This window comes from Rousettus aegyptiacus, unplaced genomic scaffold, assembly GCF_014176215.1.
Source record: "Rousettus aegyptiacus isolate mRouAeg1 unplaced genomic scaffold, mRouAeg1.p scaffold_m13_p_14, whole genome shotgun sequence".
Lineage (NCBI taxonomy): Eukaryota > Metazoa > Chordata > Mammalia > Chiroptera > Pteropodidae > Rousettus > Rousettus aegyptiacus.
This window is the reverse complement of record NW_023416289.1, coordinates 486720-496794: the sequence shown is the minus strand read 5'-3', so window position 1 is coordinate 496794 and position 10075 is coordinate 486720. Positions and strand designations below refer to the sequence as shown.

Sequence of the window (10075 nt, the reverse complement as noted above, 5' to 3'; positions counted from 1 at the left end):
GCTCAGCCAAACCAACCCGGCCCAAAAGAGGCCACAGAGGAGGGGACAAGGGGGCAGGTGGGGGGGGGGCTGCGGGGGGCCAGCCAGGCCCGCCGGTCGGAGCCCCATCAGGCCCCGGAGCAGCGCCGCGGGACTCTGCAGCGGGAAGGGCTGTGGCCCGCCCGGGCGAGGCGGGGCGTTGACTGGCTTAGGGTCAAGCTGCTTACATGGCCGGACTTGCTCATGGGCCTCTATCTGAGCGAGACAAACACCGGGCACGTGTTGCGGAGAGAAGAGCGCCCGCCCGGGTCAGGGGTCAGGCCTCGCCAGGCCCTGAGGCGACGCCTCCTGCTGCCGAGGCCGCGGCGGGGTGGGGGGCGCTGCGGAGCGCCCCCTGGCCCAGCCCCGCAGGCCTCCTCTCTCCTGCAGGGCACGCCGGCACCCACAAACCAGCCGGCGACAGGCGCGCCCGGGGACCCGCAGGAGCGCCGCCCCCCGCGGAGGAGGCAGCGGGAGCCCGCCCCTCCCCCGCCCCAGTCGCGAAGGTAAAATCAGACGGAAACCCAAAGACGTCGGTGAACACACACGTGAGTGTGACGCGTGGACACGACGAGGCGGCCGCGGTCGGGCGTGACTGTCCCCCGAGGGTCACGGCGCCGGGGTGGGCGGCGCAGCGCCCCGCGACGCCGTGGCGACCCGGACGCACGATCCTGCTCGTTTTCCCCTGTTCCTTAATTGTCTTTCTTTCGTCTTTCCTCCTTTAAAAAAGAGAGAATATTTCATTTGCAGATCATTGACTTTTTAACGTCAGATTATTTACTCAATAGTCGATAAGGCAGCCTTCGGACTCATTACGGAGCGGCTTGTGCACGGCGAAGCGCATTAATTACGGCCGTCGGACAAACGCTGAGTTCACGGCCCTTCGCACCTGCGGCCGGCGCCACCGCCGCGGGCGGGTCCGCCTGGCCACGGGGCCTCGTCTGTCATTTCTGTTCTGACCTGACCGAGCTGTGAGCACTCACCACGTCTGCGTGTGTGCGTGTGCGTGTGCATGTGTGTGCGTGTAAAGGGGGCCTATGGGTGTGTACATTTGTTGATTATCTCACTTCCGATTTACAAAACGAGGAGAAATTATTCCACGCTTTGAGAAACAAACTGCTGATTTGCAAAAACAGGGAACGTCAGTGACTTGAAAAGCCCGATGAGTGAACACAATGTGTCGCACAAGGCCTCTGTCCCTGGGGTCATAGCTGGTCATCTCCAGGGTGGACACGGGCCCTGCGTCCGCCCCAGCAGCCGGCGGAGTCGCCAGGTCCTGGCCTCCTCGTGCTTCCGACCTGAGGCTCCCGTGGGCTCAGAGTCCTGCTGGAAGCCGCCCACACATCTTCCCAGCGCCACATTCTGCATGTCCACCTGAGGTAAACTGAGGCACAAGATGGGCAAGGAGACCCACGAGTCACACTGTGAGAAACAGTGTACCCACTGCTGAGAGCTCCGGCGTCGCCCGCGGGCTGGGCGCACCGCACTGGGGCCCGGGCCCAGCCTCGAGCCGTGACCCAAATGTTTTATCTCTAATCCTGATAAGCAACGATTATTTCCCAGAGGGCGGGGCAGATAGAGTAAAAGCAGCAGATAAGGACGTTTTACAAATTGGAAGAGAGGCCTCCAGTCTCGTATTAATCCACACAACTTTACTCTACGACAACTGAATTTACTTTTCTTTTGCTTTGAAACAGTAGACTGAAAGCAAACGATACAGAAGAAAATCAAGTGAAAGCCCAAGTCATTCTCCAAAAAAAAGGATGTCTAGTAAACTTCTAATGCAGATGATCCTGGAACGATTTAATAGCTATCTGAGCTATGATTTTTCTTAATACGTATCCTCATTAAGAGAGAGAGAGAGAAAGAGAGAGAGAGAGAGAGAGAGAGGCAGGCTAAGAAATAAATATCTTTAGATTCAATGCTGTTTCTTTTTCTTTTACTTAATTTTCCAGGTATCTCAGCATGATCTGAATAAATTATGCTGACAATGCCATAATATAAATGATAAATCATCGGCACAGTTTTAGTGATCTATTGCATGGAATGTAAATAATAACCAGGACTGCTAATTGGCTGGCTTCTTGGGAACAAAGCTGCGGTCGCGTGACCCCCCTCGAACCCCCCCAGCCCGGGCTCAGTCACCAAGCGTTTGTGCTGGTCTGGACAGGAACGCACAGCCTTGCGCACAAACCTTTCTGGGGAGGTTCTCTAGCTTGAGAGCGTGGACAGTCACGGGCAATGTCATCTTGTTCCTGCAGAGTAGCACTGGGCAGGGACCTCACCTGGCTTCCGCTGAGAAATCATGTCCCCGTAGAGGAAGGAACAAGACGTAAACTCGGAAAACCTCTTCACATTAGTTAAGTTGCCAAATCTTTCCAAAAATCTCTTCTGACTCATTTTGATTTTTTTTTTTTTTGCTTTGATAATGATTTGATTACAACTTCATTTGACCAGAAACATAAGCTGTTTCTATGTGGTTCTTATTTTGAAAATACCTTGTTAGCATTCATCATATGTTTATGGAGCTTAAAAATATATTTTTTCATTTTCCCAAACAAACCCTTCTGCTCTCTGGCGGGGTTGAGACTCTCATCTGCGGTGTCCCCGCTGTGTTGAGTGGCATCTCGAGAAGGAGTGACCTGGTGCGCAGCGGGCACATGCGCCCCCTCAGCCAGGAGCGCCAGGCGTGGGCCTGCGGCCCGGGGAGACGCGGCGTGGAGGCCGTGGGCCAAGTCCCCGCCGCCAGGTCTCACGCTCCAGGGAAGTGGGCAGAGTGGCGAGAAGTGTGAAGCCGAGCGGCCCGGTGGGGCAGGGCGCGACGGCGTGACGGGCGGGTGGCGGGGCAGAGCCTCCGCGACAAGGCGGCATCGTTGCTGCACCTGGGGGTCCAGAGGAGCCAGCAGGCAGAATCTAGGGAGAGGGCGCTCCGGGCGAGGGGAAGCAGGCACAAAGGCCCCGCAGCGGGCGCGGCTCGTGAGTGCGAGAGCTAAGCAGAGAGGGCTGCGGCTGAGGACCGGGCTTCTCCGTGTGGGGAGGGAGGGGCTCCCCTCTCTCTGCCGCAGCTGGGGTCTCTGCGCAAGCCCCCACCCTGGGCGCACACTTCCCGTCACACGCCCATCAACAAGGCCACCACTGCTGCAGCTGCCACACACTGTCCTCCCCTCACTCCTGTACTTGGGACGAGTTTGCCTGCTCCTCAGACCTGCTGGCTTCCTCCCAGGGGACCGCTGGGCTTGGAGCTCGGCCAGCCCACCCTCAGGGAGAGCTCTCAAGAGTAAGAAACTGCACCTAAAAACCCCTCCTCCGGGTGGGCTGCAAGCCCTGGTTCCCCCCGAGGGTTAACTTGGACACCAGCCCGCACCCTATGGAGCCAACCAGCAGCCAGACGAGGGCAGATTTTACTGTCAAAAACTACCAAGACAGGGACTGCGGCCAAGCAGAAGTGCTGCGGGATTTAGCAACTCTCTTCCTGCTGCTGTCATTTCTGGTCCCCACCCCCATCACGACAACCATTTATGAAGCACTTCATCTGCATAGAGCTTCAATTTAGGCCTGAGACTCAGCGAGTTAAGCAGACAAAGGTCCCCGTCACAGAGACAGACGGCGAGAGGGCAGATGAGCTAGTTAAGGCAAGCATTAAGCCAAAAGGCGAAGTTACAAAGTATTTGCATTAAATGCAGGCAGACGGGTCAGAAGATTCCAGCGGGGACAAGAAATGGAGAAAGAATGCGTCCCGTACGTGGAGAACAATTCCCCCGTTTGGATCCCAAAGGCTTCCTCCTCCCCCAGAGATATGCATCCATTGGATTACAAGACAAAAGACGATAATTCTTTTATTTAATTTTGATGTTAAAAATGCACACAAAGGAGCCAAGAATATACAAGGAGGAAAGGACAGTCTCTTCGACAAATGGCGTTTGGAAAACTACATAGCCACATGGAAAAGGGTGAAGCTGGACACTGTATTACAACACACACACACACACACACACACACACACACACACAAGTGCCTCGAAATGGAATAAAAACGTGAACATAAGATCCGAAACCACAAAACTCCTAGAAGAAAATACAGGCGGCAAGCTCCTCGACATCGGTCTGGGCAATGAATTTTTGGATCGGACACCGAAAGCAAAGTCAACAAAAACGACAATGAACGAGCGGGACTACGCCGAACGAAAAGCTTCTACGCGACAAAGGAAGCCAGGAAGAAAATGACAAAGTAACCTGCTGGGTGGGAGAAAATATTTGCGAATCACGCGTCTAATAAGGGGTTAGTATCCGAAGTGTCTAAGAACTCATACAAGTCAGTAGCAAAAAGAGAGAAAAAAGTTCAGCCTCGGTAATCAGGACAGACGTGTAAATCAAAACCACAAGGAGATATTGCCACACGCCTGTTAGAATAGCTGTTATTTTTTTTTTAATTATACATATGCTCATATACATGAACTATTTCTGAAAAAATAAAGGTAAAAAAGGCCTTTGAGACACACACGAGCTGAAAGAATTCAACACCAGCAGACCAGCTCTGTAGGAAATGTTAAAGGAAATCCCACAAAAGGAAGTAAACATGATACCGGATAGAAATCTTGATGAACACAAAGGGATAAGTAAGGGAAAGGTAACTATGTGAGTAAAAATCAAGAACCTTTTTCTCATTTCATAAACTCTTTAAAGTACAATCGACTGCTTAAAGCAGACTAAACCACGTGTGTGGCGTCCGTGACACACGTGGGAGCGTGCTGAGCCACACGCCGGCACCGCGGCCAAGAGAGGACGGCGAGGAAGCAGCAGCTGCGAGGCTCCTCGCCGGGGAGCGGAGTGACGTCACTGACCGCGGACTCACGAACGTCGACTCCAAACCCGGGAGAAGCCGCTAAAATAACACGACGGAGAGTTGCAGCCAGGGTGCCAATGAAGGAGATGAACGGAACCAGAGTACACGTTCGTTTGCTCTGAACGAAGGTGGGACAAGGGAGGAAAGGCGAGAGAGAATAGATGTGACTATCAGCCAACGCGCGTCCAGACGGCAAATCTAAGTGTTGCCGTGTTAATGACGACACTGTTCCTAAATGGCCTAACATCCCATTTCGAAGAGACCGTTAGCATAGATTTCAAACGAAATCCAATTACATTCTGTCTCAAAGAAACCTACTCTAAATTTAAAAACATAAATGTGTTAAAAGTTAAACAATACTTAAGGGAAATTAGAAAATACTTTGAACTGAATGAAAATGAAAATATAGCATATTGAAATTTGTGGGGTATAACCAAAGCAGTGCTTAAAGGGAAATGTATAGCATTGTGGCTCCAAAAAAGAAGAAATATCTGAAATTAATAGCTTAAGCTTATTCTCTAAGAAACTAGGAGAAAAGAACAAATTAAAACCAAGGGGAATAGAAGGAAAGAAATTATGCAGAAATCAATGAAATTAAAAATGGGATAATAACAGAGAAAATTAATGGACCTAACCCAGGAATGACAGGGGACATCACTACAGACCCTGTAGAAATTAAAAGAATAATAAAGAGTAACCTGAGAGTCATCCATGTCTGAACCCACAGGGAGCTTGTCAATCATTTGGATTCCTAGCCCCCATCCCATGGTAGTGAGTCAGACTCTCAGAGTTAAAGAGAGAAGGAATGCTTGGGCTTTGTCTTTTTGCAAACAATTCAGGTGACTGGTGCAAAGTGGAGCCCAAGGTCCATTGCCTTAGGATAGAGTCAGCCAGTCCTCGAACTTTATGATTGTGAGGAAAAAAAGAAAAAGAGGCCACGTCCTACTGACAGGTGAGGAGTCCAGACCTGGAGTCCCCAGAAACAACCTGCCCTGCTTGTTGCAAAGGGACAGCTGGTGTGAGGAACGAAGACGTGCCCGTGAACCGAGGACCCCTCTGCTTTTTCCCCACGTGGCACTGGCGTTGAGGGCTAAGGTCAAGTGCATGCACCTTTTCGCAGACACATGCCCAGGAAGTGAAGTCCACAGTGACACGCTCCAGGACTTTTGTGAGTTCTGCCTGATTCCTGGGTTTCCAGCTCCATCATGAGCCCTTTTCTCTCCTACCTAGAAAGCAAGTGAAAGCGAGGACGTTAGAATAATATCATGATAGGGCTAAATGTAAATCTGCTTGATAACTTTTATGTAAATCACTCACAAACCTATCTGACTCTCATAAGTGAGCAATGATTCTCAAAACTCAGAAAACGGTGGTACGCTGACAGATCGCGATACCACCGTCGTGAACTCACAGCAGCCGGAGACTGGCCCATCCACCGTTGCCAAAGATACGCTCCGGTCCTCACCGACGCCTCCCACCCAGGCGTCCCGCTGGCCTGGGCGAGCCGGACTCCTGGACGGCTGCAGCCTATTACATACTATTTAAATAAAGATTTGCAAGAAAAATAAATCTATGGCAACATTCATTATCGATCATTCTCAAAACCGTCTGGAGAATTTCCCCAGAGGGCTTAAGAAAGAAATTAAACATTGTTGTCCTGAGTCGTTTCCTGCTGTGTTTCCACGCCGTCGGTCCTGCTGCGTGTGATCCTGCAGCCACGGAAGGTTTTGCTATCACCGAATTATTTCATACAGCTTCCGGGTCATGTGTCAATGATCCGGAGTGAATATCTATAATTACATTTTGCAATAAGAATGATGCTGATGATGAGAACATGCCTCGCCCCCTTTGTACCTATATCTCTTAACTCTTTAATTTCTGATAACCTGTGCGTAACCGCCTCCGAAGCGGTTCCCGCCCCTCACCCCACGCGACCACCTCCGGCCGCCCCCGCCTGCCCCGCACTTTTCATGCGGTGGTGGCCCTCTGACCTGCCGCTCTGACCGCACGGCCCTTGGCGCCACCTTCGTGAGTCCTGAAAGGCGGGCACTTCCCGAAGTTCTTACCTCACTCCAAACCCTCCCGGGACCTCTCGCCTCCCCTCGAGGTTTAGCATGCCGTCGTCAGTCTGCACACCCAGAATTCAGACCTTCGGTGCGTTCGGCGCGCCGTGCGCCACACCCCAGTTGACTTTCCCAGCGTCGCCTCCCACGACGCTCTCTCACGCCCCGTGTTCCAAACCAGCTTCTCAAAGTTCAGCAAACATTCCAGATGCTTCCTTATGTCCACAGCTTGGACTTCCTAGTCCTCGTGCTCGAAGCGTTTTAACAGACTAGACCCAGGAGTATGCTAAAACTAAAGGATCCATTCTCAAGTCTTTTATTCAAGGAATATAAGAATGCCTCAACAATAGGAAAAATAAACAGTTTATTCATAATTGAGGAAAACACATTTAATAAAATTCAATAGCTGTTCCTGACTTTTAAATGCATAGAATACTAAAAATAAAGTGCTAACTCCTTCACATGATTAAAAACAACTATCTCAAAACATTTATCGCCAATTACATACCTAGTAATAAAACATTCAAATCATCCCTTTAAAGGGAAAATGTTATAAGGATCCCCATTATCACCACCATTATTTAAAATTTTTTTTCTGAAAGTTTTATCCAAAGCAATAAGATAAGAAAAAGATAGATAAAATAAAAATTTAGGCAAGTAGAAGGGAAAGGGATCATTATTTGTATACTTTGTATTTGCCTAAAAAAAAAACTATAAACTTTTTAGAGCTAATAATAAACCTTAGTGAGATGGTCAAATCATAAACATTAAAAATTAATCACTTTCCTAAAGTAACGCAATGATCAGTTAGAAAATATAATCAGTCATGTACCGAAAATGACCAGAATCAGTTAAGGTAAAGAGATAATTCCAGACACAATCTTACACCATATATATATCCCGTATACTCAAATATAAAGATATTCATACCACGATAACTTCTCTATTTGTTTATATCATTACTGTAACTTCTAAAATTTAAAAGTACAATCAAATCATCAAGAAGATTTACAAATAATTTTGCAATAAAGTGGTCCGTTCTGATAAGAATAACCATAAGCAGCTAACCGAACTTAACTGCTTCCAGTTGGATGTCAGATTTAAAATGAACCAATTATACATTTTACAAGGGTGAACTGATGATATATTCATGATATTTCAAATAAATTTTAAAATTTAAGAAAACCGTAATTCCCCTAAAGAGGCAAGAACTGCCCCTGAGGGGGCCGTAGTCACTGCAGGCAGGTCTGAGTCTCTGCAGAATCTCTGACGTGGGCACACAGTCACACACCTGCGAACCAGACCGCACAGCTCCCACCCCGACTGTGAAATACGGAGATGTGCAGCCCCCGTCTGTCCGACTCCCCGTGCGGCCCGGCGGATGCCCTTCCGCACACGCGTCCACACGCCACGCTCAGGGCGGCGAGAAGGTGCACGGGCACCGCCAGCCTTTGTCCCTGGCGGTGCACTACCTAGGCCTCTCGCGTCCCATTCTGCTCTGAGAAGGCGTGGGATGTTCCTGGCACTTGAACCCAGGTCTCGAGATCGCATGCGGGGACCGACAGCCCGAGCCCAGAATGGGAGCCCAGCCCTTCCTCCCCCTGCAAGGCCACCCTGGCAAGTCTGCTGGACCCTGTGGCCCCAGGGTGTGCCCCCTCACCCCCCCCAGGAGTAAAGGGAAGGACACATACACTGCACCTGCCAGCAGTAACCGGGAGCACCTGGCCCTCCACGGCCTGCCAGGCCAGAGCCTCAGAGCGAGCAGGAGGCCTCAAATCGAGGGCACGTGTGACCGGGCGAGTGTGAGCAGCACTTACGGCCACATCAGGCCCCAGGCCGCACTGCGGGCATTGTCGCCACAGAATCCGCGATTCTCGAATCATATGGAAATTTGAACAACTGCAAGATTCAGCAAAGCAATTTTGAACACGAATCCAGTTTCCAGTGATCCTCTGTAGAGAGTGTGAGGACCTGAGACACCTCGGGAGGCCAGAGGTGAGTGACGGAAACGGACTCCTGGAAACTTACAGACTCCGTTGACAAACAAAGACAGGCCAACGTCAGCAGGGCGACTTTGGGGGCCATGTCTAATTAAGAAATTAAAATGATAACCGGTGTCGATAGGACGTTTCACGCAAACTTCCCGCTGCGACGCACTGATCTGCAGCCCAGCGTGCGTCCTCGGGAACGGTCTCGCACGTGCCCAGGGGGATTTTCAGGCCCGCCTGACACGGCGAGGCCCCGGCAGCAGAAAGCCACACGCAGAGCAGGTGACCACAGCAGAGGGCGGGTGGCTCAGCCGCAAGGGGACGAGCAGAAGAACATGGTGTGTGACCATTTCCTGAAATGCGGGTCCCTGTCCACAGACTTGGAAAAATATGCATAATGTAGACTTGAGTGAGAAGGTTGCAAACAGCACGTGAGCCCTACTGAGTTTTAAATAATAATTACATTTATACTAAAGAAACACATGCAAATGTGAGTGTGCCTATTATATATATTTATTCATGGGAACATAGGTTTCAATGGGCGAGTTCCAAATTATAGTGATTATCCTTGGGTCCTTCTCTTCTTCCTTTCTTTCTTTCTTCCTTCTTTCTTTGCTTTGCTTTTCTTTTTTGCTGGTCCACATTTCCTAACATTTCCAGGATTATTTTTCTATTTATAACATAAATATGTGCATACGACATGAGCTGCCCAGAGCTCCTGCCGCTCGCGGGAAAGGACGTGCTGACCGGCAGGCAGACGCAGTAGCAAGCGAGACACACGCGTCCTCGAGAGTTGGCCTGGGATGTGCCCAGTCTCCTCTCCAGCTTCCTGCTCAGAGAGGCGAGGCTGGCGCGGGACCCGACGGTGACGCCGAGGACGGCGACGGGGAGGTGTGCGAAGCCGGGCGTGAGCTGTGCCAGCTCGCGCTAATCCTGTGCAGTATGGTTCGCTGCTAATTTGTCATGGCACATATTTGCCTTATGTCTAATTAGCATCAAATTGCAAACTGCTATTTGCTAACAATTTGTTGCATCAATCTGCTTGAAAATCTATAGTTTAGAATTGGATTGCAACTTACCCTGTCTATCAAAATTCTAGTTCACACATACACAAAATAACTTCCCCTTCCCGCCAAAAAATGTCGCAATGTTTGCAGTGGCACA

General features: G+C 50.2%; 1 long non-coding RNA gene across 1 annotated transcript; it reads right to left on the bottom strand.

Annotated features, from left to right (window-relative positions):
- Nucleotides 1–3918: 3918 nt before the first annotated feature.
- On the bottom strand, nt 3919–9747 carry LOC118611319. Its single transcript, XR_004954172.1, has 3 exons — nt 6272–9747; nt 5971–6086; nt 3919–4978 (listed from the first exon to the last, which is right to left on the bottom strand). It is a non-coding gene; the product is annotated as an uncharacterized LOC118611319 (long non-coding RNA).
- Nucleotides 9748–10075: the final 328 nt, after the last annotated feature.